This window comes from Rhea pennata, chromosome 3 (genome assembly GCF_028389875.1).
Source record: "Rhea pennata isolate bPtePen1 chromosome 3, bPtePen1.pri, whole genome shotgun sequence".
Lineage (NCBI taxonomy): Eukaryota > Metazoa > Chordata > Aves > Rheiformes > Rheidae > Rhea > Rhea pennata.
The window spans coordinates 35,341,021-35,368,355 of NC_084665.1; the positions used below are offsets into that span (position 1 = coordinate 35,341,021).

Sequence of the window (27,335 nt, forward strand, 5' to 3'; positions counted from 1 at the left end):
ACCTGTAAGAGCAAATTTGATTCCTAGTGGATTCAGCTAGGACCATAGGAGCTGCACCTTGCTCTTGTGTAGGAAGGGACGGGAACAAGGTGACAGAGCTGCAGATTACTTTTAGTCTCAAAAATGTTTTCTTTCCAGTGATACAGTTGCAGTGGCTGTACAATGTGACTCTGGATCTGCACTATCTCAGAGAAAGCTCTCTATATTCTCTTGACACAGCTGCTTCCTCTATGAAGGTCTCCTGCCTGCATACTGTACAGCCATAGTCCTGGCTAGTTTGGAGGCTTTGGTGAGTGCACCACAAGAGGAGAGAGTTGTAGAATACAGCTTTTCCCATCCTTACTCTCACCAACTTCCCTGGGAGTAGCCTATCCTCTCTGCAGTGCCCTTGAAATTAGACTTTGGCCAGGCCAAGTGCTCTCGTGTTCACAGATGCTCATTGCAGGGAGGAGCAGCCTGAAGTACAAGGAGGGATTATCATATCTGATTTGGGAAGATGACTTCATTGCTACTTGAATGCGAGGCTGACCACATATATTTCATGCTCCTGAGGTCCTTTACTCAGCTCAGGGAAATAGGGATGATATACCAGGAAATACGTCAGAGATGTGAAGTGGAAGAAAAAATCTTGCCTATTTTTGTACTCAGTAAAAAGCAGAAGAAACTAAAATGCATTTCAGAAATGTCCTTTGCTGTTTCATTAAAAGCTTGTCTTCCAGCACTGATGAATCACCTCACACCCAATCCCAGAATGTGGTAGCATTACCCCTTGCAATGGTGCAGGCAGGCCGAGGCTCATCCACTGGGCTCATGGCAGATAGAAAGATCTTCTTTACACCTCCACACAGCCTGGACTGTGCACAGAGCCTTGCAGCAGCCTCATTCCTCCATGTTGTGCTTTTTGCCCCAAATGCTGGAATGGAAGTAGAAGGTGTGGGTGCACAAGCAGCCATTTGGGCAGAGCAAAACCTTCAGGGTGCCAGGGCTGGGGCAGCAACAAGTGGGAACCTCTGGAGCTGATGCAAGGAGTTGCTGCATGTGAGATAACCTGTTGAGAAGGGATGAAAGTTAGAGAAAGAGCTGCAAGGGGTGGCTGGGTTTCGCACACAGTTAAGGAGGGAATTGTGTGAGAACTGGCCAAACTCCATAGAGCAATGGAGGGGAGAGCTGGGGACCTCTCGGAGAGTGCAATCCTGTGAGGCCAGCAGCATCTAGGGAACCATATCAGTAATACCACATAAGGCCAAAATGACCTGTGTAGCAATATCAGAAATACTAAATTTGGGTATGGATGTAACAGACCTGGATCAATAGGGAAAAAGTAATTAGGGGTGAGTTGTTTATTTGGGAGGAGACTGGAACAAAGAAAGTTTCAAGGGCAGCGAAAAAGCTGGATCAAGAAATAGGAAAAGGAATAAGAAGGTACGCAACTCATGACTGGGGCTGTCTGGGGGTACCTGTTGGGCAGCCGCATGCTTGCTCATCCCAGGTGGGGCAGGACAGCAGACCACAACCATTGCTTCAACTATACCACAAGAGCCAGGCCTGCTTCTGTAGTTGGGAGGACCAGGAAAGGGGAAACAGAGTAGATATGGATGAACTTTCCTTGGCCAGTGAGGGAACCCCCAGGTAGACAGGCTGGGCATCCTGGCATCATAATGTCAGCGCCCATTCCTAACCCAACAGCTTTGCCAGCTGCCCACTGCTTCACAACACCGTCACCCTGAGGAATTCCCCCACTGGATGTGGGAAATATAGCAACAATTTCAGCAAGGCTTACTATTACGAGGAGCATATATGTGCGGAGGTTTTCTATGGATTGCTTGCTGAGAATGGGCCACTGCCTTGCCTGCCTGCCAGGTGCTCAACGGCAGCGGGTGCTGACTGATGAGCCACAGGGCACCCATGCCAGGTATCTACTAGGTGTCTGCTCCAGGGCTGTGAGACCTATATGGCTTGTGCTTTGTGACATTCCCTGACTTATATTATCAGATATGTGTGGTCCTCTGCTCTCTACTTTCTCCTTGCTGGATCTCTCGAAGTGTGGGATAAGCCTCAGAGATGCAGAGAAAAATGTGAATGCAGGTAGCAGAAAATGAAAGAGAAATGAGAAAAGGGAAAAGAAAAATATTTATTCTCTAAAAGACAGAATAAATCAAATTTTCATAAATGCCTAAGGGATATAGGAGACCAGACTTCTTGTATGCTGAAGTCACTTAGGCACTTCTGATAATTCAGCCAGTTTACCATGAAAAACAAGGCACGAAAAGCCTGGCAATGATTATGCTGGAGGCAAAATAACCCTTACTCATAAGGTCTTTTGCTAGAGTCTGTATGCCCTAGCCAGGGTGGTGGGTCCCTGGGGAATTCCTCCCATTTGTATCCTCTGCTAACAGTCAGAGAGCAACTAATGTGCAAGAGTGCCTAGAAGGAGTAGCTAGTCACTGTTTTGAGTGACAGCATGTAAACTGTACAGTCTCCCGTAGAAAGGCTGTGTGCTGGTATTTCAGTTCTATGATTGGGATTCTGTTTCTCCTGCAGTCTGGCCTCTCCTTGTCTGTCTGTTTTGTTATCATTTGTATGGAGATCATCAGATCCAAGTACATTTGACATATGGAGATAACAGTCAGGAAAGGAAACAACATATGGCAGACAATTCAAATCTATCAAGATCTGTCAAAAAAAAAAAAAACGTTTTCAGCAACAGAAAAGGGGTGGAAAAAGACAGCAGGTTTGAATTTAAAATAATTGTGATACTCTGACAAATGGCGGGGCCTAGGGCTTGCTTTGCTAAATGAAACCACTGGTTCACCAAAGTGAGCACGGGTTGATACCTAATGCTTGAATGGAAGGTTATAATCCTCTGCATTGTGTTGACCAATTATTTTTTGACCACATGACTGATCAATGACCAGTCTCAAAGCCTGGACCAAAGCCAAATTCACTGACTATCTGGCCTATTGAATCACTCACTGTCTTGGGGTAGTGCTAGAGTAATGCAGCTCTTCAGCCTTAGGTGGCAGAGAGGAGGAAGCAAGGAAGCATGGTACTGTACGGGAGCTAAAGGGTCAGCCCTACCTGGAGAGACCAGCAGTTATATGTGGCCCTGCTGCCCTCATGTATCTCACTCGCCCTGTGACAGTGTCGCATAACTGACTGTGATGATGGGATGGTCCAGGTTCTTCCTAGCAGGGCACTAACTGTGCCTGCCAGAAGGGGAGGTAGGATTTCTGTGTAGCATGAGTTCAGGCTGAATCACCTACAAGGGTGCTGTGGATATTGAACGCTAGGTCTCAGGAGAGCCCTAAGTTTCAGACTGTTCCTGGGACAGACTACCTAAGATAAGGTGTGGATATATTCCAGAAACATGACATTTGATTTCTTTAATAAAACAAAAATGTTGATCCTGGTATCTGTCTGAACTGAGCTGAAAGCCTCTGCTGGCTGGAGAAGAGTATTTTGATGTGCTGCATCTAGTCTGAAGGTGGCTGCATTTGGGTGAACCAGTTCCTATGTACTGAACAGTTTTAAAGGACTAAGGATGCTTCTAGGATAGAAAAATACTATATATGTTATTAATCTATGTAACTTTATTATTATTAATAAATGGAAACTCTTCTGATAGCTACAGCCATTTTCCCCCAGAGGAACTTGGGCTTTTACCAAAAAAGTGGCCTTCTATTTTCAGTTGGTTTATTTTTATGACCCTATGGAACAGTCCTGAGGGACTGAGAGGCTATTTTAAGGATGAAAATACCTCTGAGCAGGAGTGTTTACATTTCCCAGTCAAACAAAGGTTTCACTCGCTCAGATACAGCATCCTTGATGTGCCAGGAGGAAGGAGCAGGTTCAGGTTGCTTGTCAGGAAACCAAAGGAGAAAGAAGAGCAACAGTCACAGTGTGAAGAGAGAATTTCAGGGAGGATCTTCTCACGGTCTTTTTTCCTGACATTTTGTCATCTAATTTCCAGTGCAGCCAATCTCATTTATCCTCTGCTGATTGTCCTCCTGTCTATTATTTCCTTTAGTGCAGGAGCAAAGCAGTTTAGCTGTGATGATGGGGTTTGCTGGCCCATCACTTCTAGAGCTGAACAGGGAGCAAATCTTGTTGAAGGAAGAAATCAAAGCTCTCAGAGATGGAAAAGGCCTATTTGATGATCCAGGATATTTCACTAAGAATGGAATCAGTCAACCTTATCCATGGGTTAAATGTGCTGAGTTGAACAGAGTTACATGATGGAGGAGTTTGGCCAAGTGTGTCTTCTGCTTCTTTCTGGGTGAGTGGGGAGCATAAAGCCATTGCCTGTTTGCATAGGGAGTGAAAGCCAGGTCTTGCACAGAGCCTTGTCACACTGTCAAAATAAGAAGGTTTTGTTCCTGATGGTGGCAATCCTTTATGGGTGCCAAACAGCAAGGTTTAAAATGTAAAATGGCATTTCAATGTTTAAGAATAGCATGTAATTTGATGGCTGTAATAGAAAAGCTTCCAATCCTTCAGCAATGTGTTTCCGAGCTGCATAACACTGCTGATAAAATTGCCTTTGGATTCCTTGTCTAATATTCTAGCCTTTCTTTTGCTCAGCAAAACACAATAGCTTGCACTAAGCCTCCCTGGGAGGGCAGCTAACAGCACATTTACCAGACACTTCAAACATTTGATCATATTTCTCCTGAGTGTATTTAGTATCTGTTAATGTCAGCAGTCACAGCCTGATCGAAATACCTGCATTGCTGGGAAAAATGTTTAATATAAAAGATGACATGGGTAAGCAATCACTTACTGATGTTCTTTTTCGAAATGGATAGGTGACCACATAGGTTCCCCCTTCCCCCTTGCTCAGCTTACCCCCTCCTCATCCTTGCACTGTTACCACCCTGCTGCTGTGAGCATCTCTGAATGCATTAGAGCAGTTATTCTGAGTCTGCAAGAGATGCCAGGAATAGTTTCAAGTTTCCTGCCTCATCAAACCAAATTCAATCTGTAAAAAATGAATACACCCAGAAGGAACAGTTAAAAGCATCTCCAATCAATTTATGTTAAAATGGAGGCTTGGAGGCTGATTTGTTAAAGGAAACCCAATGCAGCTCAGAACTCAGGAGGGTGCTGGGGCAGGAGTACAGTCAAAGAGCCCAGCGCCAGTGTTTCTAAGGAGGTTAGCAGAGAAGACAGGTTGGTTGAGGCTATTCCTAGACAATTCCCAGCTGTTCATTATTTCAGTATTGAGGACCCCAAAGAGACCTCCTGCTCTGGGCTAGGCGAGAAATCTCAGCAAAGCTAGTCTTCTTCCCAACTTCTAGCTACGCAGCAGATGGCATACAACCAGCAGTTTGTACTGGCCATTTGCATCTTCTGTCTTTTCTCCCAGTAAAAGTTCGAGTGAGAAATAAGGGATGCAGACAACACCTTTGAGGGACTTTGATACTTAAAACAGCCCCACATTTACAGTGTTGCTCACTCCAGCAATTGAAAAGGCAAGTTGGTATGCCAAACTTCTGAGTTTGCCTAAAAATCGGGGGTGAAAAAAGAGAAAAGAGGTTTCTTTTCTGAGCCTTGTTTATGTTCAATGTTCTCTTCACAATCATACAGGTCAGGCCTCAATTTTACTTTTAATAGAAGCCAAGACTCTTATATCATCTCTTGGCTCCAGGGTCTGGAGCTCTAAGCCCCTTTTTGAAAGACTTTTGGGAAAGTTGCAAGAACTGGCAACTGAGATCATCTTGGTGAAATTAAAGAGAAATCTCAGTAATTTATGCACAGAAGAGTTCAATCTGGAACTCTAGGCTGTTTCTTGCTTGGAAATTTTGTCCTCATAAAGGTGATAACTGAATTATATATTTTTTTTCCTCAAATACTGTCTAATTGCTTCCAAAGTATAGAAAAATTGCCAAACTCTGTTTGAATCCACATTTTGAAAGTAACATTTTCAAGCACATTTTCTTGCTATGTGGCCCCAGCCCCTCCCCTCCCCCCAAAAAAGAAAAACACTCTTAGGTACACAACCGGCTAAAGCCTTTTGTTGTTATTTTGCCTCTGATTAATGTAGGTCACACTTTTCTTTCTTCCAGCTATTAAGTATATAGATCCATTTATGTTTTAATCCCTTGTCTTTTTCCCAGTCTATTGTTGCTGTGTTATATCCTCTCAGTCAGAGATCATTGAGATAAGTGGTAGAGAAATGGGGAGAGGGAGTTAATGCAGTAATCCAGCTTTGAAATAAAAAATTGGCCTGAGGTTAATGCTTGTGTCCAAATAGTTTGTCGAAGAGAGAGGAAAAGGAAAAAGCAAGAAGAGAAACTGAGGCATAGAGGCATCCAGCAATAGGATCTGAGCCAACATTAGTATTTCTCTTATCAGTGTACTTGAATGCAGCCCTTGTGAGAAAGGGTTAATGAAACTGCATTTCCCTAAGTGTTGACTGGGCTTAAAGTGAAAAAGATTTGCTGAAGGCAAATGGTAGGCCTGTTCAGATGTAGCTCGGAAAGTAATCTGGCTGGCGCTGGAGTTACGCTTTTTGGTGGGCTGTTGTGTCCTGGGAGGGCGTTATGCAGTGATGAGGTAGAAACAGAGAGGCCCAGAGCTGCTGAGGTGGCAAGGATGGCACTGCGCTCCCAACCTTTCACTATGTCACTCCATCCAGGTAGAGGAGCCCTGCATCTGAGAAATATGTTCATTTAATTAACACTTCTTCATACATGTCTGCTTCTGAGATTTAGAGTCTGTTTCGGGCTTGATTTTTTCTGGGGACTACATTTTATTCAGAAGAGAGAGGGAAATTCCCCAGCAACAATCCTGCAAATAGTGGGGATGTGTGTCTGCCTGTTAATTGAATTTGAAACCATCACTTCTTCAGTTTTCTTTATCTTAGATAAAAGGTAATAGCAACTTTCCTTCCAGTAAAAGGGAAACTGGGGCTGGAGACAGCTTAAGTAAAGCCAGCTGAGATATTCTTGTATTCACTAGAAAAGGTTTACAGAGGTTTATAATTATTGGGTTTCTCTGTCAATAACTGGGCCCTGGGTTAGACTTCTAGTTCTTTGAAAGCCAAGGCAATTTCCCAATGTGACTGTGAAAATAAAGCATAGATTTAAGTAAACTTTTTGTACCCCATATATTGTATGTCACAACTGATATAAACTGAGTTTTACAGAAAAGAGAACATCTTTGCTTCGTTCATCCAGTTCTGGGCAAAAGGAGTGATGTTCTGGCAGTCAGGATATGGGAGACAATGCGACTCAGCCATGTCTTACACTGACATGTAATAACACACAGTGTGGTGCAGCTTTAATTTTAATTCAAAATAAATATTTCTATAACCTACAAAATTCATCTAATACACTTATCTGAGAGAAAACAAAGATTAAAGGAGTCCTGCTAATTCCTTTATCTTTCAGATACAGGAATGAAAACAGAGGCATCCAAACCTTGAGCCATTTAGAAAAGGAAGAAGCCAAAGCCCATGCCAGAGGTCCGACTGCTGAGTTTACTTATAGCTTCAGGTAAGCTGCTTTGCCTGGCTTGCTCAGCATTTCAGAGACCCTCTGTGTTCCTCAAGGAGAGCTGTGGATTATGGACATAAAACCCTCACATAGCTTGCAGCCAAGGCAGAGCAGAGGGAGTGCAAACAAACTCATCCAGGGTGGCTTCTAGTCCAGCATCCTATCTCTTGACTGTGGCTAGCACTGCACGGTTCGGAGACAGATGTAAGAACCTCACAGCAGGCAGATGCAGGATGATCAATCCCTTCAACCTTGTTCTCCAGCCCCATTGGATATCACCCTGAACTCTAAATAACTAAAGATTGGATTAAGCCTTTGAGTATGGCATTTAATATACTCTAAAAATTGTTGTTTTCATTAACTCATACTCTGGAAAGTAGCGTTATCTGTAGACAAATATATTTTCATCTTGAATCTTTCTGTCCTTGGTCATCTGGCCATGAGCTAATAGGTCTAAATACCTATTTGTAAAAAGCATTTCTTTTTATCTGTGGTGATTTCCTCACATATTTTTTTATTATGTGTCCTTTTTACTGACATTAAGAAGTAAAGACTAGGAATAAACTGAGCCTACTCTAAAGCTGTCACATTCTTTTATCATAGTATTATTAGAAAAGTCTCAGAGATTAATTCTTTTAGCAGCCTAAGCACTAGTTTCATAGCCCCTTTCCAGCCCCACTCAGAATAAGCTCTACCCAAAAGCCTTCGCTGACCTTTATTGAAGACCTCAAGGCATGTCTAAGGTGAAAAAGCTCTGAGGAGAAATATTGTTGCAGACAACTGCTGTTCTGGCAGCTCCTTTCCAGCCCCACTCCAACTACAACACTAGGTTTTCTCTCTCTCACAGCCAAAACCTTAACAATTAACCGTATTCTTAAGTGTTGTCTGACCATTAGTCCAAGAACATCAGGCATGGCCCAGATGTTCAAGGTCTTGGAGATTTATTTTTGCAGACATTTTTCCCCTTGGCAACCTCTTTCCAGCCCCACTCCAACTGGAATGCTAGGCTTTGTCCTAAACCTAATTGCTCCCTTCGACTGACCTTTATCCCAGGCATTGCTCAGCAGTCTCTCAAAAGAGAGTTATTTTTGCAGACAAGCTTACCCTTTGCAGCTCCTTTCCAGCACTACTCCAACTGGAATGCTAGGCTTTGTTGCTATCCCCATCATAATCCCAGTCCTAATGTGTATCTGGTCAGACATTTAGCTCAAGACCTCCAGTCAGGGTTTAAATGAACAAGCTTTCAGAGGAGAACTATATTTGCAGGCAATCTTTCTTTTGGCAGCTCCTTTCCAGCCCCTCTCCAGCTGGAGGGTGTGCCTTGGTGTCTCCCCAACACTACCCATAACACTTACCCTAGCCCTAGCCTGATATCTGAGCTGATCTTTAGCCCAGGACATCCAAAAATGCCAGAGATGACCAGACTCTCAGGGGAGAATTATTTTTGCAGGCAATCATTTCCCTGGCAGCCCCACTCCAGCCTGAGTTATAGGCTTTCTCTCGCTCACATCCTTAAGTTGAACCTTAGCACTTAGGCCTCAACTGATGTTTTGCCTAAGACACCCACATGGCCCAGATGACCAGTTTCTCAGAGGAGAATTATTTTTACAGGCAGTCTGTCCCTTGGCAGTCCCTTTCCAACCCCTTCCAATGGTATTCATAGTGCTTCTCACCTCAAGGCTGACTCTTGTGACTAGGGCTAGGGTTGGGCTTAGTTCGTGGGCAAGAGAAAGCTCCAATTGGAGAGGGGATGGAGACGACAGTCAAGGGAAAGTTTGTCTGCAGGAACAGTTTTCTTCTGAGAGCTTGTTCATCTTGGACATTCCTGGGTGTCCTGTATAAAGCTCTGGCCATGGTCTAACTGTTCTTCTGCTGACCTTTTAGCCTCAGACCCCCATTTGTGGTCCAGATGGACAAACTCAGGGGAGAAATATTTTTCTGCAAGTATTTTCCTTCACAGTTCCTCTCCAGCCCTAGTTCAACTGGACTAGTCTTCGATTAGTCTTTGCCTCTCTCCCAACACTGACCTTAACCTTTTCCTTTACCCTATTGGATAGCACAGCAAGAGCCTCAGGCATCCTGGAGGTGTAAGAAGTCTCAGTGGAGAATACTTTTTGCTGCCTCCATGTTCCTTTGGCAGCCCTTTTTCTATCTTGCTACAGCCGTAGCTTCTTTATTTTCATCATTTATAACTAACTCTAGCCATTAGCCTTGCTTTCTGCTGTTTTCCTAGGATGTTGTCTTAATATCTTGCCTCAAGAGGATTTTTTTTTTTCATTTTCCTCCCTGTGGCTTCTGAAAACTGGTGCAGTATTTCTGAAGAAGCTTTTAGAGTCCATGGAGAGATGTTGTGTGTAGTATTTCAGTTAGGTCTGTAGAGCTTACATAAAATCACTCATTTTTCAGTATTACATTTCTAATTCATTTGGGCTCTCTGTTGTTATTTGCGTGCATATTGAGTCTACATGAATATATCTATGGTGATGTCCTGGACTATTTAATTGTGTTACCTACATTGTATCTTTGTACCAACTGCGGTAATAAAATTTAGTGTTTTGTCTCCTTAGCCCTATCTCTTTACTATTCCTCCTCTCTGCTCTGTCTCCATCCTTCCTTCTCCTGTTCTTTATAGCATCTCAGCCACTTTCCTTCTCTGTGCTGCTGTCCTCCTTGGTGCTCCTGGCTGAGACAGAGGCCAAGGGGCACCTGAGGGAACTGTGTATGCATTTGTATGTGGTTGCCAAGGCAATGCAGGCAAGGACCTGACAGCATGACCTGGAGGAGCCCCATCAAGGACCGTGATCATGGAGGAGCAAAAAAGAGATGGGTGTGGAGGCAGGCAGTGGAGGTGCCATACTATGTAGCCTTGCTGCATTGAGGCGGTGGATGTAATTACCATTCAACACACGTGGTTGTCTATGTGAGAGGTGTTGGGGTGGGCATGTGCCTGGTGTGGGGAAACACTGTACAGCAGCAAGGAGTTGGTAAGACCTTTGGAGTCAGGTGCACGTCATGAGATGAGCGTCTTCACCCAGTTGTAAGAAGCATGGTGCAGGGGCTGGGTGCAGGGACCAGGTCAAGTGCATGCTACTGCCTACCTCTTTGATGGGATTTGAAAAGTCCATTTTGCTCCCGATGAAGAAAAATTGCCCACTTCCATTTAGATTTCTGTGCAAGTAATTTTTTCATCTTTCTAATGTTACCTATCTTCGACTTTTCAGCACTGGAATTTCATTATGTTGGCCATTCAGCATGGTTATCTAAGGTCTTCTGAATGTTACTGTAATTGTTCCTTGTATGAAACAACCTAAAAAGTTTGTGGTTGTTGCCATTTTTGCAATTTCAGTTCAATTCCTTTCTAGATCATTCATAAACAAAGCAATTAAACTGTTTAGGATCCAGGGTGGAGCCTTGAGACATATGATGCTTGTCAGGGTGAAAATAGGCAATTCAATTTTTTGCTTCTTTTCTTCTCACTAAAGTTTCGTGCAAAAGATATATTAACTATTCTGCTATGATATCTTAATTTCTGTGGTTGCTGTTTTTGCAGTGTTTGCGCAAAAGCATTTTGGAGGTCTGAAGTCATGGCTGTCCTTCGAGATGCTCAGAGAATTGTAAAAGCTTACTGAAACAGTTTTCCTTTCTGAGGGTACTATGCTAAATCCCTTGTTACTGTTTTCTTCCCATCCTTAATGCTGCTTTCATGGAAGAATGGTTAATATATTCTGAGCCTTTTCAGAAGGACCTTTTGCAATGACCAGACTCCAAATACTGGTTTCTATTACAGTGCTGACCACAGCACCCCTCAGCAGTACCAGCTCTTTAAGTGAGGAGATCAGTAGTAACCCAAGCAACATGAGAAAGGCCGTATTTCAAGAGCCTCAGGCCTGATTTTCCAAACACATCAGTACTCATACCTGGGACTAGATTTTCACAGACCTAACACAGTGGAAATTGAAGCGTTTCGGAAATCTGACACTGGGCTGTGCAGTGATACCTTTTTAAGTAGTTGGTGAGTCCTCATGGCACAGTGCTGCTCTATGCAGGTAGCAGCTCAGCTCCCAGACACCCTACAGATCTTTCAGTGCCCGGCAAATTAGCTCTGCTGTAGAGCAAAGCAGCTTCTCAATTTTTTCTCATCCAATTTGGGGAGCTAGTTGGAGTAAAGTTTACTTGATGATCTTTGTCCCATGCGTCATTGCATGAAGCAGACAGGGTTATGCTCTGTGCCCATCACTGCCATCTGGAAGCTCATAGAAAATGTTTTGGAAAGAATATGGGCTTGCCCTCAGTCTTAGGCAATGAAGATCTTTCTTGTTGTGACCATGTCTTTGTGGTGTAAACCCCGAAGCCTATGAAGGCTGCTTCCTTTCTCAGTCAAAGGAGATACTGAGGGAAAGTGTTGGATGCGGTTGCCCCAGGCAGCCGTTGTAATCCCTCCCTGATGATCATGGCTTCTCTCATCTTCAAGAGTGTGAGATGTCCAAAATCAGGCCACTAATCATGCTTCTCCCAAAGAAGTGCAGTTTGTTCTGTGGGACATGTATTTTTTTTACAGCTGGTTCTTCAGACTACTGTGACTAGTAAAGCAATGCTTGGCTGAACATACTGATCCCGAACATCCTGTTACTGCCAAACCCTCTTGATCTACATTCCAGCTCAGCACAGGACACAGGTTTGGCTGTGCAGCAGCATGTCCACTACAGGCAGCTAGGGAGCAAAGCAGACTCAGAAATAGAACTGAACACTGCAGTTGATGACCTAGCCTACTCAGTGGACACAGTTCCTAAAATAGGCTGGGAAATACCACTCCAGGTAATCCCAGCAATCCTGTCTTGATGCTAAGAAGAGCCATGGGGCTAGTACAGAGGGACATGTAAGAAAATGGTGTTATTAGAGGTATTAGGTGTTTGTTCAGGAGACTGTGGGATGCAGCCATTCCTTGGACACTGTGGATATGTTTACAATATTAAAAGGTCAAACAATCTTTCTACTTCCCTGTTTGCTTCAGAGAGTTTTGTTGAACATTCTCATTACTCGTTGTGGTATTTCTTTGGTTTAAGAGGATTTCTCAATACGGCTTCAGGTATTAGAATGCAGTGTGTGTGCTATGAATGTGTTATATTACAATAACAAGCTTCTCCTCATTGCTGATGCTTATTCTGAGTGCAAAGCTTTTAGTTTGGATGTGCATGTGGCAGTGAAGACAAGATGGGGTAGATAATTTGGCATGGAATGAGGAATGAGGAAAAGACAAAATTAGTAGTTTAGAGGGGTGACTTCTGTTCCTGTCTCTGTTACAGGCTCTGTGCCAGCTTTTATCTTACTTTCCTGACCTTTCTATGGAAGAAGAGAAGCCTCAACATCCTGAAGATGGGAGCAAATTTTTCTCCTCATGCAGTTTTCCTCTAATTGCAGGCAGGGCTATTGGCTCTATTAACCTTTAGGTTATTTGAAAATTACAGAAAATCTCTGAATCTCTAGGCAGCTATTGGGAGACCTTCTCAATCCTTCTTCTGGACTTGCCTTCTGTTTCTGATCTGTGATACTCCCAGTTTGGTGCTGCCCTGAGCTGCTGGGGAGGATTCACTTTCCGTGGAGCCAGGATTGCTCCTGCCAAACTCCTCCAAGCTCAGAGGAAGGAAAAGTGCGGCAGAGGTCATTGCTGGGAAGGAGGGCAGCTAAACTCGTCACATAAATGCACCTGTTTGGCCAAAGGAGGTAGTAGAGGCAACAAAGATTTTCTGTATGTTTGGGAACAGTAGGAACGTTATCAGGTGGAGATGATTAAAGATGTTATAATGAAGCTAGGGAGTCAAAGGCATTATGTAATGATCTCCACTCTGTATTTTAAAAGCAGCAGCATATGGACCTAGATAAGGATGATTACTTCTAAGGAGAAGTAACCAAGGAGGCTGTTAAACATTGTCTATTGGGATAAATATACTTAAGAGTCTTAAGAGAGCTGGCTTAAGAAATGCCTGGTGCAGTGAATGCTTTTAATGAACCTGGTGGTGCTGGGGCTATTCCAGAAGACTGCAAAGGTCCTAAGGTCTTGCCAGTACTTGAGAGGGTTGGGAGGAATGATTAAGGTAATTATAAACCAATCAACCTGATATCACTACCTGGTATAGTAATGCACAGGGAAATAAGAGATTTTGTTGCCAACTAAAAATAAAATTAACATCAGTCAATATAGCTTTCGCGAAGGTAAGGCCTGCTAAACAGAATAGCTTTCTTTTTTATGTGATTACAAATTTAGTTGTTAACAGTGACTGCAGAGAGATAATGTGTTTATGCAAGGTGTTTGACATAGCACAACACAAAATTTTGAGTTAATGAGTCAAAAGAAGCAGGGCATGCTAGCTGATGGAAGTGAGGTTTTTATAAAACAGTTGCTGTGTCTGATATTACTCAATTTCTCTGTTGGTGATCTGGAAATAAATATAAAATTGCTGCTGATAAAATCTGGGGATGACACAGATTGATGGAGTAGTCAATAATGATGGGGACAGAATGGTTACAGAGAGCAATAGGATTGTGTTGTACACTGTACCCGTTCCAATAAAACACTTTTTAATGTTTTCCAAATGCCAAGTCATTCACCTAGACTCTAGGACCAAGGAACTGTACTGATCTGGTTGACACTTATCCATGATAGTTCTAACACAGTTTGTTTTCTTTTACCTTGAAATATCTGTTACCTGTAGTACATTTGGATCTTATCACTGATCGTTTTGCCAGTGATCTTTGCCAGCACAGGTTGTTTTTAGCTAGTTGTGTATGTTAGTGTTAGTGTCTTACATGGAAGATGACACAGTCTACCAGTGATGAGTGAATTGAACTTAGTGGTAGTGTAGGTGGCTGTTGAGACCTGGAACATACTCAGCACATGTCACCCTGCTCCTGGTGATATCCTTTTCCTTGAATGCTTTTTCTGCTCAGGAGCAAGCTGATCAAAGGGGCTTATGCCTTCCCTAAGTTTTGTGTTGTGCTTATGACTAAAGATTCGTGTATTGACTAATAAATTACACATACATTATATACGGCAAATGTCACCCAGGGTGCTGATTTCAGGTTCTAACTTGCAGGAGGGGGCAACTTTCCTCCATCACTACATGGTTCTTTTCAACATGTTAATGGTTTCCTATTGAGTACACAAAGCTCTTGCCACTGATCTTGTGAAGGTTGATGAGATCACAACCTAAGAAAGCAGATAGCTTTATTAAGGTAGTGATTGAGAATTAAACGAGTTTCTTGAATTTGTTTCTCCTGGCATTAACCCTCACAGATCAATGGGTTTAAATTTCCCTTTCTAATGTATAAACACAGAACAGGCTTTGATAAAAAGTAAATGTATCCATGAACTATGATCTGTTTCTTTCCAGGAGATTGCCTCATGATAATACTGAGTTATAAATATCGTAGTGACTGTCAGAAGAATGTTTTTTTACTTGTGACGGTCTCATATTGAAAGATGTGAGAGACTGTTAATTGTACTAAATATGCTTTTTTTCATAACTCCTTCAGTAGATTATTTACTACCTCCTACTTTTGATTAATCAATGACACTGGTGTACCTGTATTTGGATTTTTAACTGCCTCAATCAGTATCCTGAGAAGGATTGTGAGGATTCTTCCATTGCAGGATGGGCTTTGTTAAGAGTGAAGAGGAGGCTTTGTCCTGTGTTTCTATAGAGAGAGCAGTGAATCAGGACTGTGTGGCAGAGACTGTGCCTAAACCTAGCTCTCCTCCTGTTGTGCCAGAAATGAAAGCAGAATTGTTAAATTAATGTACATGATGCTAGTGACAAAGGAGTTAAGGTTCCTTTTTCTAAAAGCCCTCAGCCTATGGCTGTAGTGTCAGGTCTATTTACAGGAGAACTGATGAGTATGAAAAGAACGAGGGAAACATGAACCTGCTTCCAGTAGTGATGTGGCGAAAAAATAGATCTCTCTGGAGACTTCGAACTGAACTGCTGTCCCAAGGTTAGGAAAACTCCACTATCTTTGGTAGCCTATGGAAAGGCAACAGGTGCATGTCTCCAAAAAGGACCTTACAGGGCAGAAGTCTTTCCAGGTACTCACTTCTCCTTCCACTTGCTTGTAGACGATATCAAACAAATCATATCTGATCATCAGCAACATACCTGGGAGGCTCCCTACACCCTACCCTTTCCTTTGCAGCTGCTGCTTGAGGGGGATCTGAATGTCTTGTGAGCAAGTCCATCTGTCCCTGCTGCAGTTGCTGTGTCCCTGGCTTCAAGGGTAGCCTCAGGTAAAACAGCCTGAGGGGCTGCTGGGGCCTTGGCATTGAGGGGCATCCTGGGCCAGCCTGGGCTTAGCCTGTCCAAACCCGGCAACCCTCAGCGAGCAGCAGTGGAGCGGGAGTCACAGCATCATTTGATCTTGCAGGGGGTTGTGCAGGCTGCAGCCGGCATCTGCGCCGCAGGCGAGGATATGGAGTGTGTGCGTGCATGTCTGTGTGGGGACACGTCTCAGCTGGGGGCGTGAGTTTAAGGGGACAGACATGTGAGGAGCAATCTTCAGATTTGTGGTGCCCCCTCCTCTGAATCTGATTAGGGGCTCACCTAGTCTGCAACCTTCCTGTACTGCTCCACTGCTTAAAACCTAGGCCAGGTAGGCTATATCTCTGCACCCCACGGTCCTGCGCATGCAGACTGGGGGAATGTGAAGCAAAGCATGAATTTGGCTTACCCCTACAGCATTTGCTATGATGTTGGCTCTCTGTCAGTGAAAACTTAACATCTGTAAATATTTCTTTCCTCCAGTGAAGATATTGCCTGTGCTGCATTATCAATGAAAAATCCTTGCCTCGAAACCTTATTTTTGGCTCCATTAACCTAAAGAACTTGTCTGAATGCTCCATTTGCCTTTTAAATAAAGAAGAAATGATTGTTCAGGACTCACATCCCTATCATTTTGTGTTGCTTTTCTCATTATGAGAGGAACATACGGGTCCCCGATCATTATTTCTGACTCTGTCATTAGCAAAGGTCTGGAAAGCCATGTTTTCACTCCATTAGCCTTCAGAAAGAAAAAGAATGATTGCATAAGTTAAGAATAATTATTTCAACCAGCTTTCTCAATGTTTCACTGTGGAACAGGCTAGGGCCTGAACATAGGCTGACAGATTAATTTCTATTATTTGCATTTTCAAAAAAAAAATACCATGTTCAGGACTCATTTAGCAATAGAAATGGCTTTGTTTGTGGTTTTATGTACTTCTCTGGTCACTCATGACAAATATTGGGAAGCTTATCATTTCCTCTCTGAAATCTGCCAAGGTTTCTGTGATTTACATTTGGAGTAGAGTATGAAACAGAAATTCCTAGATCTGTCATAGTCCTGTTGTTTCTTAGAGCTATGTGGATACTTGTGTTAACCAGGAACTCTTTCTCTAATGATACCTTTTCAGAAAGATGTTGAAATTCACTCTTATATGACTCCATGATGGCATATAAGTCAGGTGATGGGCCAGATGATCTGAATAGGACCCTTTCCAAGTTCAGAGCAATTTCTTCTTCACCTTGGAAGTGGTTTCACCTTTCTTCCTGTTAGAAAACCGAAATGGAACGCTTTTTCTTCCGGATACAGTGTTAATATCTGCTAGAATTCTGATGAGATCTGGACATGCTCACCACAAAAGAGGGTTCAAAGAGCATGGTATCTTTCATGGTGTCTTCACAGGAGGCAGAGGCAGCAAGTAGGAGTGTATAGGAATGGCGAAGTGAGTCAGGGCTAGAGAGACAGAGCCTCTCTGTCCCAACACTGTGCCCTGTCAGTGGGGACAAACTGCTTCACAGTGCCTTGAGTCAGCTCCTCAAACTGCAAAAGGAAGATGATGAGTCCTGGGATGGTATGAGAAATAATTCAGGGCTTTAGGGGGCAGGTTTAGCTCAGTTGGGTAGTGTGTGGTGCTGCTAATGCCAAGGTCACGGGTTCAGTCCCCTTATGGGCTATGCTGAGGGTTGGACTAGATGATCTCCAGAGGTCCCTTCCAACCTTACCATTCTATGATTCTATGATATTAGCAGTCTTGGATAGAAAGTACTATAGAAGAAGCATTATTTCTTATTTTGAGTGAAGTTGCTCTTTGACTGCTGAAGATGGTAAAGATAGTTACAATGCATTTGAGAGCTTCGAGTGCAGCTGAGTTGATGGAGAATATTAGGTCCCCTTTCCCACTGGAAAAGACTTTTAAACTCCTCTTTGAAAATGATTGATGAGCCAGCTGAGATGAAGAAGGTCTTCTTTAGACCAGTGCCGCTCCCTTTGCAGCAAGAGTAGTTGTTCAACTGGAAAGCTCAGTGAAGTTAGGAAATGAGAAGTTGTCAATGAGAAGTTGTGAAGTGATTTTTTTCTGTTGTTTTTTTGCAGGGGCAGGGGTTTACAGGGATCCGTGGTTGCTGAATGAGATGCAGATTACAGCATGAGAACGTAGGTAGCTTCAGTGCACACAGGGTATTCAAGAAGAGACAGTGGTGATGAGCAGAAAAAAGAAAACCTTTATGATGCTATGAAAGACGCCATGATATTATGCCAGAGTTTTATGTAAATTGCACACCTTGTTTTCTCCCCCTCTGAGTGTGCTTGCTCCTAGGGAAGGAAAGAGTTCAAAATCTTGACTCTAGAAGGTCCACAAAAGCCTACATTCATTCACGCTTAACTATTAACCTAAACCATAAGCTGAAAGACAAAGAAAGATGTCCTTTGACAGTGCTGTAAAACAAGGATCATTCTCCCTATCTCCTCTAGACAGTCTTCATGGAAACCAGGCAAGAGCATCTAAGATAGAACAGGCCCCTGACCAGCAGAGTCAAAAGAACAGCATCAGTCCTGAGACACAAGGATTCATCTTGGCCTTGAGATTGACCTGAACTTTAAAGTATATGAGTCCAAGCGTGTTAAGAATAAGAATTAATACATGTCACACTAGGTTGTAAAAGCAGGCATGGGAGAAGCTGACTTGACTGTCACTTTTGCTGGAGGATTCATGGTGCAGACAAAGGCCTCATGAAAATATCCCAGAGAGGCTATGGAGGGTGGCTAGGGAGCTATGAGATTTGGACCTAACCTGCAAACCTCCATGAGGCAGGGACTCATTGAATCAGCTGAGGAGATGTTTCAAAGCATTTGGATGACAGAAGAGTAGAGCTCGTGATAGATATCAAGGTTAGAGTTATCACAAAAGAAAGCAGAGTGGAAGTAAAGGTGGAAGATGAAATAAGAAACATTACGTTAAGGGCTTCTGCAAGGTCAGATTGCACCATTTAATGGTCTCTTTGACCTCAGCTTCCATGTATCTTTGCAGAGTAGAGAGTTTTTCTACTGTCTTGTTTGCTGTGCTCTGACAAAATGCTTCAAAGTAAATTTGCAGATGGTGTTTTGCTACAGCAGTCCTTCTGCATGGCCCAGAACCACAAGGAGCTCCTTTCTGCTGTGGCACAGATCCTCATGTTCTCATCTTTGGAGTGCAGAGCACTTCTATGCAAAATTCTTCTCCTGGAGGATTCAGATCCTGGATTGCTGAAGCAGCCTTGATGAAATGTGGCTGCATTGTAATTAATAAGTACACTAATGGAGTCTTCGCTGCAGTATTAGGATGTTTTGAAATTTACTTTGGGAAACCTTTCAGCACCATTAAATCCACCTTTGTCATAAGATAAAGTGCTGTTCATAATAGGCTTATTAACATTCTGACTGCAGTTCAACCCCATCCATTAACAGCTGGCAGGTAGGACTTCTCCCAAAGACCCCAGGAAACATTTTCTCTGACCAGGGGCTGGCTTCCTAAAAGCATCTGTTAGTCCAGTGTTGGAAGTTACATTACAGGGAGCCTTTCTGATAACTTCCCGGTGTCATTTAAATGTGCTGCCAAAACTGGCTGTAATCAGTTATGGATCTGGAAAAATCTGCCAGGAGTTGCCACCGTGCTGCTCGGGTGTTTATTTGAGTCAGAAGCTGCCATGAGCAGAAGATGCCAGCCCCAAGCATTGGCTATGGACATTTTCTTCCTCTCTTCCACTTGGCTGACTTTTGTTTATAACCAAATATCAGCTGCTCTGATTAAGTGCATTAGAGCTGGATGTGCTGATTAACAGTGAATGGTTAACAGTGGCATTTCAGTGGTGGCTTATAGGCTTCCAAAGTTAATCTCTTTCTCTCTTTCGGAGATAAAGGATAGATAATTCTTCCAGCGACAATGATTAAATAATAAAGTTTGTGTTTGCTCTGTGCTGATGAGCTATGAAACCTGGTTTCACCCAGTGGCTCTTTAGAGGCCCCAGAGCTGGGATGTTGCCAGCTCAGGATTTTACTGAATCTGTGATGTCTTGTAGGTTTGTCTCCTGGAGCTGAGTGATTAGAAGGAATTAATGCCTCTGTTCTTTTCTTCTTTTTAAAACAGCAAATCTCCAGCCAGCTACTCATAGGGAAACACAGACTAAGGCAAATTCAAATTGTCCCTAAGTAATATACTTGAGCTTACAACTTTTGGACAAAATCTATGACTTTGGGAGCCATTCATTGATTTGAATAATAAGGATTGTTGGTTCTGGGTCTAGCATATCCACAGAAGGGGAGAGAGTTATAAAACTGCCACTGGGCTACCAAGCTCAGCACAGAGCTGAAGACTGGGCCATAAAGATGACTTTCCCAGCATAGAGAACAAATTCCTGGACAGGATGAAATCTCCTAAGTGAATGGCATAAATGAGAGCCTTGATCTGAAGATCTGAGGCTTCGAGGAGTCACATTTTAGCAGCCTGATGCAGAGTGCTGTGACCTGCCTGTCCACCTAAGAACAGCTGAGCATCAATGAAACATGCATTTAGTCTTTATTAGGAAGGATGCAGGAAACAAACCGTACTGGGTTCAAGAGACTAAAATACCTGCCGAGATTGCAAATGAAACAGGGAGAGCCCGCTTTGTTTCAGTACAGGCCTGCCATGGCAGGAACCCTCACTCTCTGCCCATATATCATACTGTGGTATGGAGAGCAGTACTCTACTGCCATGGCTCTGTGTTACTGGGATCAATGGGTGTCCTGTGGCTGTGAAATTCAGGAGTCACCTTTTATTTCTTGAATCCTAAAAGAAATCTGTTCTCTTTTCCCAAACTACCTCAGCTCAGGTCTTGGCTTTTGGCTCCTGAGCTACCTGGCAGGAGGTCAGATCTTTCAGAGATGTCTCTCAGATCCCACTTGACCAGCCCTCAATACAAGGTCTAGAACAAGTACTGTATAAAGCTAGTGGCACAATCAGCAAGAAAGCCCTAGTTTTGAGAAGGTGAAGTAGCACAGCAAAGCAGAATATACATCCCACTGCTGGAGTGTAATGTGATTTAGTGGACAAAGGCAAGACATTATGGTTAGGCTTTACAGCTGCTAAATAGGTTAGTTTTTAAACATCTAGTAGGATTTTAAGTTGTGCTTCTTTTGAAACATCAGGCTTCAGATGAAAGCTATTTTCTTATAGCATCGAGCACCATGTCTTCAGGCTGTGGGATATTATTAAAAAAATGTCAAAGCAGTGTTCATCCCTGATGTATTAAGCCTCATTCAGTTTGTATTTTTGCATTTTCTCCTACACAGAATTTCTGGCCCTTTCTGTCCTGCCTCTGGTATCCCAGCTGTTCACATTTCCTTGGCTCAGGCTTTATGAAATGAAGCTGAGAGCAGATTTCAGTGAAACCGGGAGAATTTGCAATTAGCTCCACCTTTTTCAGAAAAAAAATATTATTTATGTGTCCCAAAGTATGCTTTGCTTTAGCAATGTGGCACAGTTCCTGTAATCATGCCTTATCAGTTTGTTGAGCCTGTATCTTTGTAGGAGCTGTATCCTTACAGGTCTCCTATGGAGGAAACAAAAGATGCTCATTATATTCACAGCTGGGCTGTCCTGAGCCTCTCTTCGAAAATCAAAGAGTTCCAATTTTTTTTTCCTTCTTTATTTTAACCCACTTCTGCATTGCTGATTTTAATTGGGAAACAAGACTGTCACCCATACAGAGGTCAAGGTTGGGATTTACTCAAGGTCTGTTTCTTAAAAAATACTGAATTCCCTACCAGGCTTTGGTGTTCAGCTTCTTTCCCTTTGGAGAAAGATTTTTTTTTTCTTTCCAACTCCATTTGGCCTCTTGTTACCTTGTGTATCTCATACCCTGAGTGGCTTTAACTCACTAAGACAGCAGAAAACCACCCTGGAAAACAAGATCATAACCTGCTAGGCTAACTATTAGTGTAGTTCACTGAAGGGTTTGGTGGGCAACAAGGGCTGACACAAGGGAAGAGATAGGACCACAGGGCAAGGAGAAGGAGAGAGGTAAAGACAAGAGAGAGAGGAATAAGGTCTCTCCCTTTTAGCAGAAACAGCTATGTTACCTCAGCTGCGCATGCCCAGGGACCAAGCCTTGGTCTTGTCCGTGATGGAACAAGTTCAGTAGCAAAGGAGTTAATTGCTCCTTCTAGCTACAGGCTTCATTTTTTAAAAAGAAAAGCTGTTTTCTTTATTATACTATTAAATACAATCAGGAGCTGCTGTCCCTGGAGACCTCTACCTTCTTCTCTACCCATTCACTTCCCCCTTTTACTTGCACAGTCACAGGCTGTTTCTGCTCACAGATGGGAAGTACTAAATGCTCTGAGGTCTGAGTTTAGAGCCGGTTTTGCATGTACAACTGGAGAAACTTTTGTCATTCTAATTGACCAGCAATTCTTTTTTGTATAACAAGAGAAGCAAAAAAAAAAAAAAAAAAAAAAAAAATCTATCTCACTAAAACCTTCTAGCATTTTCTCCTTCAAGGTTTATATTCATCATGTGTATATTTTTTCCTGCTCAAGCTTCTTCTTCTCAACACTCCATGTTGTCTATTACTGTGTATAAAAATGATCTGTGTTGACACAGGCGTGAGTGGGCACTTTGTATTATCAGCTCCAACATTTGCCCATGTCCTTTATTTCCAGCAACAAAAGTGTATTTCACAGCAAGACGATTTCTTGAAAGGTTTTCTGCTGACAATTTGTCTAAAAAGAGCTGCTGCTGGAGAAAGCAGAAAGCTGAATTTCTTCAATACATTCAGCAAATTTAATGTGGAAATTGCTCAGAGCTTGGAGGCCACTGCTGCAGAGCTCAGTGTGTGCTGTGCTGCCAGGGCTTCTGGTCTCGTTGGTTAATGGAACGGGGAGCACCCCATTCCCAGTGCTCGCTGGGGAGCTTCACACTGGAGCAGTGTGAGGGTCCCTGGGAACAGAGACAGCAAGCTGCACTGCTTCATGTAAGACAAATCACTCCAGTCAGGGAAGTCTCTGCATTTCAGTGCAGACCCAGGACTTTTTCAAAGACATCAGGCAAACCTCAGTCCTGAGCTGGCCCATTGCCTTCACTTATGTCCCACCCAGCTGGCTAGCTGTGAGGCTCTCCATACCTAGTGCTGTAACCCAACAGCTCTGCTAGAGAAAACAGGCCTGTAGTACTTTTTCCCTGGCTCTCAGATGAGATCATCAACAGGCCCTAATCTGCCCTTCCCTCGGTGGGCCTTTGCATGGCAGCCTCACTGGGCCACCCCGACTTGCACAAGTCCACAGTGAGCAAGAATGTTTTCGCTGTGCACAGTCCTCTTCTCTTCAGCAGCAGGCTACTTTCCACTGCTGTTGGTTTAACTGTTTTTAATTATCCTCCTTGGACTTCTGTGCAGAATAATCAACAGTTAATAGCAAACAATCAGACAAATTGATGTTCTAGGGAAGGAAAGAAGGGTGACAGAGAGAAGCAGGGACTGAAGCTGAATCAGAATCTAGCGGTGGGAATGGCTGGTGGCAGGTGGCTGTTTGGATTAGAGAGAGTGGGGATGGATCAGAGGGAATGTGACATTACCCAAAACTTTTCTTTCCTCCATCCCCAAAGCATGTTCATCTGGCAGTTTGCTTCTGCGATGCCACCTCCACTGTAAACTAATGCAGTTTAGTTTTGTGGGCAATGATGTTAGATCCTGCTAGTCTGTTGAATCAAGGCTCACTAAAGACTGGCAATTTAAAAGGCTAAAAAAAACAGTGGCAATGCTTCTGCTTTTCCTCGGAGTTGCCCAGATGTTTCAGAGGAGACCTGAAAGAGCCCGCAGGTTGAAGGTATGCTCCAGAGAGGTGAAGGCTTCACAGACGTGGCCCCTGCACAAGGAACAATCCTGTGCAAGGTCTTTCCAGGAGTGTCAGGCACATGTGGGAGAGAACTGGTGAGCCTGAGGCTGATGTTTTACTTCTAGTATGTAAGCGCTGGCACTTCTTAACTTTTGCCCCACTTACTTACATTTTGATGCTCCCATTAGCAATGAAAGGGAGTTAAAGGGCTGTATCTGTTGATTCCTATTATTTTCTTGTTGCCATGTTCTTGAGGGATTTTTTTTTTTTAACGATTCAGTACCCTGAAGGCTTGTGGTCGGTGCTGCTGCGTGACACAGCTCTCGTTATACGTCCCCGCGACTACTGCCGAGCCACCCCCTTACCTGTATGACCCGGGGGCCTGGGCAAGCCCATTCCCTCCCAACGGGGCTGGGGGGAGCCCGGCGGCTGCCCCGCGGGCGCTGCCGCCGCCGCCGTACCGAGAGGCCGCGGCGCCGAGCCGGGCCGAGCCGCGCCGGGCCGGGCCGGGCCGGCAGGGGGCAGCGCTGCCCCGGGGAACCCCGCGCCGAGCCGAGCCGCGCCGAGCCGAGCCGCGCCGTGCCGTGCCGCGCCGGGGTGGCCCTTTCCGAACCATCACTAGGACTTGATCTTCCAGGCTTCTCCAAGCGCTCCATAAATTGTGGCTCCGCTTCCGCCATGTGCCCTTGTGGTATTTTCCTGGGGCCTAAAATACTATTTTTTTTTAAAAAAAAACTTTTTACCAGGCATCACTATATTAAACTTATAATGCTATAAATCGGCACCCATAAAAGTGTAACTCGGTGACCGAGTGTTAGACAAACCTGACATGCCGCTGTGGGAACAACAAGGATTTTAACAAACTGCATCATATAATAGTTTCTGCAATGTACATAAAACTTACTATTTTGTGCCCCTATTAGCTGTTCTTTACAATATTTTCAGGGACAAAAAACTAAAACTGACAAGCAATTCACACAACCAAATCAATTCAGAAAAATAAAAGCTGCCATGAGCTTGCAACCAAAAAGCGAATGAAGGTTCAGGCTTCTGTATTGTTTTGTTTACTTAGTGACAATGGTTTGAGAAAGCTGGTTTAATTTGAAAGTGTTTTTTGCTCCAATTTTTTTCATTCCTTTGCTTCTTGCATGTAGGTCAGGGTGGGCACTGATGTACAATGAAGACAGGGTAAAACTGCTTCTTCTGTACAATAGTTTCAGTCTGATCTTTGGATTTCTACCCCTCAAAAGAAAAAAAAATCTGTTTTGGTCCCTACTGCTTTGTTATGTTCACAGATGACCTCAAGGGGCTTATTGTGTCTCCGGAAAAACATCCTTTTGGGCCAACCATTTTATTTTGACCTTCAAAGTGTCAAGTCCTGCCTTTCTCCTCTTCTCTGTAGGAACCCTGGCAAGAACTTTTGCAATCATAAATAGTTGCGTCATTATACAGCAATAACATGGGCTGTAGCTCTCCCTCTGTATTAGAGGTGGGCAAGGATATGCAGCTTGTTAGTCTCCTTTTCTGTGAGAGGGAACAGAGCTGCAGTTCATTTTGAAGTCTCATGCAACATCACAAATCAGGTCCTCTGGCAAAAAGGGGAAGCAAACGCTGAATATTCTGAAGTGAGTAACAACCTGTAGTGAAGAAAATCCTTTAATGTGAGCACACTGTAGGTAATGCAGTATTTATTTACCACAGAGCAACTGTAAAGAGCACAGCACTGATCTCTTGTTTTTTTATTTTTCAGGTCAGTTTCATGGGGTTTGGTCTGCGGGGAGGATTTTTGGAGAAGCATTTGAATAGCTGGATGCTTCAGCACTGCGCCTGCGACCTGAGCGAGGTTTGCTGCTTGCCAGTATTCCTGGAACGACACACAGGCTCTGTCTGGAGTCAGGCCAGGACGTTAGATGAAACTGCTTTTGTGACACTTCTGCTCTTGATGACTGGAGGACAAATTTCCCAGTGTGTCCCTCTGCAGCAATCAAGTCTGTTGACCATGAACCCCTGCCGGCCTCTGCTGAGGAGAGAGTTACAGTCCAGCTGGAATAGTTCGGTGGGACATGCCCAGTTAGTAGTGATGTGAAAATGCAGCTCCACTGCTAACTGCTGGCTGTAGTACTGTCCCACAAGGACCCATGCTTTTCTCTTTTTTTGCTGATCCAGTCAGACACAAAGTCATTAAGGTTTGGGAAACACCACTTAAGTCCAGACCTCTTCAAGAACACAAGCTCATTGAGTCATACCCTCCTCTCAAGTTCTAAACAAATATATAGTCAAGTTCAAAGTCTGCGTCTTTTAAAGACTTAGTAGCCTGGATCAAAAAGATCTGAAAATATCACCTATTAAACACCATCTAAATCATAAGAGGGCATCTTCATTTCCCACTGCGGTGAAAGATCAGGTGGGAAGATGTGACTCTCTGATATCCTCCTACAGTGTCGTAAGCATTGGTCAGTGTCTCTCTGAAATACAGCAAAAAATTTCCTCACCTAGGAACAGTAGCGCTTTCCTTACTGAGATGCCAAGCATCTGCCGCTTTCCTCGAACTTCGCAAGAGCAGGGGATATTCACTGCCTCTGGAAAATAGCTCCCTCATGACTAAAGCAAGGGAGCACAGTGGTTCACCAGCAGGGTCGGGACTGACCTTCGGGGGTTTCTGCTTTCCCATCCCACTCATTGGCCACTAAGTAATGGAGGGCTCAATGTGATGGCAGAATAGCATGGCTATTGGTGCAGTATATAATCATTCTCTCCCCTTCTTATACACACATACACAAGTACATATTTCTATCTTCTTTTTTGTCTAAAGCCATATACTTTCTAAAGAGCTTTAAAAATGTGAAGTGAATTCTGAATAAAGAGGTGAAAAGAAACATTCTGTGATATTCACAGGGTTGTAGCACTAATAGGAGAGACAGCTCTTAGCATTCTTTGGTATTGAAGTTAATTGCAGTTGTCTAGGGTTTAAATACCCTGTGTTATTGATTGGGGTGTGTTAGCAACAGGAGGGATTGACTCTAACATTAAACTGGAATTTAGCATGTATAGTGGGTTGTCAAGAGAAAGAAATAAGAACAAAGGAAACTATTATTATCTTTTATTATTATCTTTTAATTCCCCCCATTTTCCTTCAGCATGCTCTCTCTCTCTCTCATCCCTCTCTCTTTCAATAATTACAATAATCAACTTACAATGATAACAGAAATAATCTCTTGCAAGATAGCTAAACAAACCATATGTTATCTGTTCTGAACTGTGCTCACTTACAGTAGGTATATCACTTACGGAAAAGCAATAAAATTTTAATTAAAAAAGCATGTAGGTTGTCAGTTAAGAGGCAAAAGGGTATGTAACTGCATGCAAAGCAGTGCATAAGTTGCTTGGTATTTGATAGAACAGGTAGGAAGGCAGAACCATCCCAAACCACCCCGAACCATCCCAAATCAAACCTTCCAGGTCTGAGGAACTTTACTTATGTTGTGCTGTAAAGAACACTAATTGCCTGGGAATTCAAAAGAGGGAGGAGGGGAGAATTCTACCTTAAGTGACAATCATATCCACCTCCACCAGTGCTGGTAGCAAGTGCTGCAAAACTTAATTAAAGATTTTGCATGCCCCAGCCACAGCAGTGGATTGATAGCTCTGGATCCTGAGATAAAATAAAGCTTTCCCACACTGTGT

The 27,335-nt window shown here is 43.4% G+C and overlaps 1 long non-coding RNA gene across 1 annotated transcript in view; it reads left to right on the top strand.

The window, feature by feature from the left end:
- Positions 1 to 26,527, top strand: part of LOC134139203 (uncharacterized) — a 68,475-nt gene extending 41,948 nt beyond the window's left edge. The window contains exons 2-3 of the long non-coding RNA XR_009958089.1: positions 7,392 to 7,496; positions 25,402 to 26,527. This is a non-coding gene — a long non-coding RNA (uncharacterized LOC134139203). The remainder of the gene's footprint in view (positions 1 to 7,391; positions 7,497 to 25,401) is intronic.
- The last annotated feature ends 808 nt before the right edge of the window (positions 26,528 to 27,335 follow it).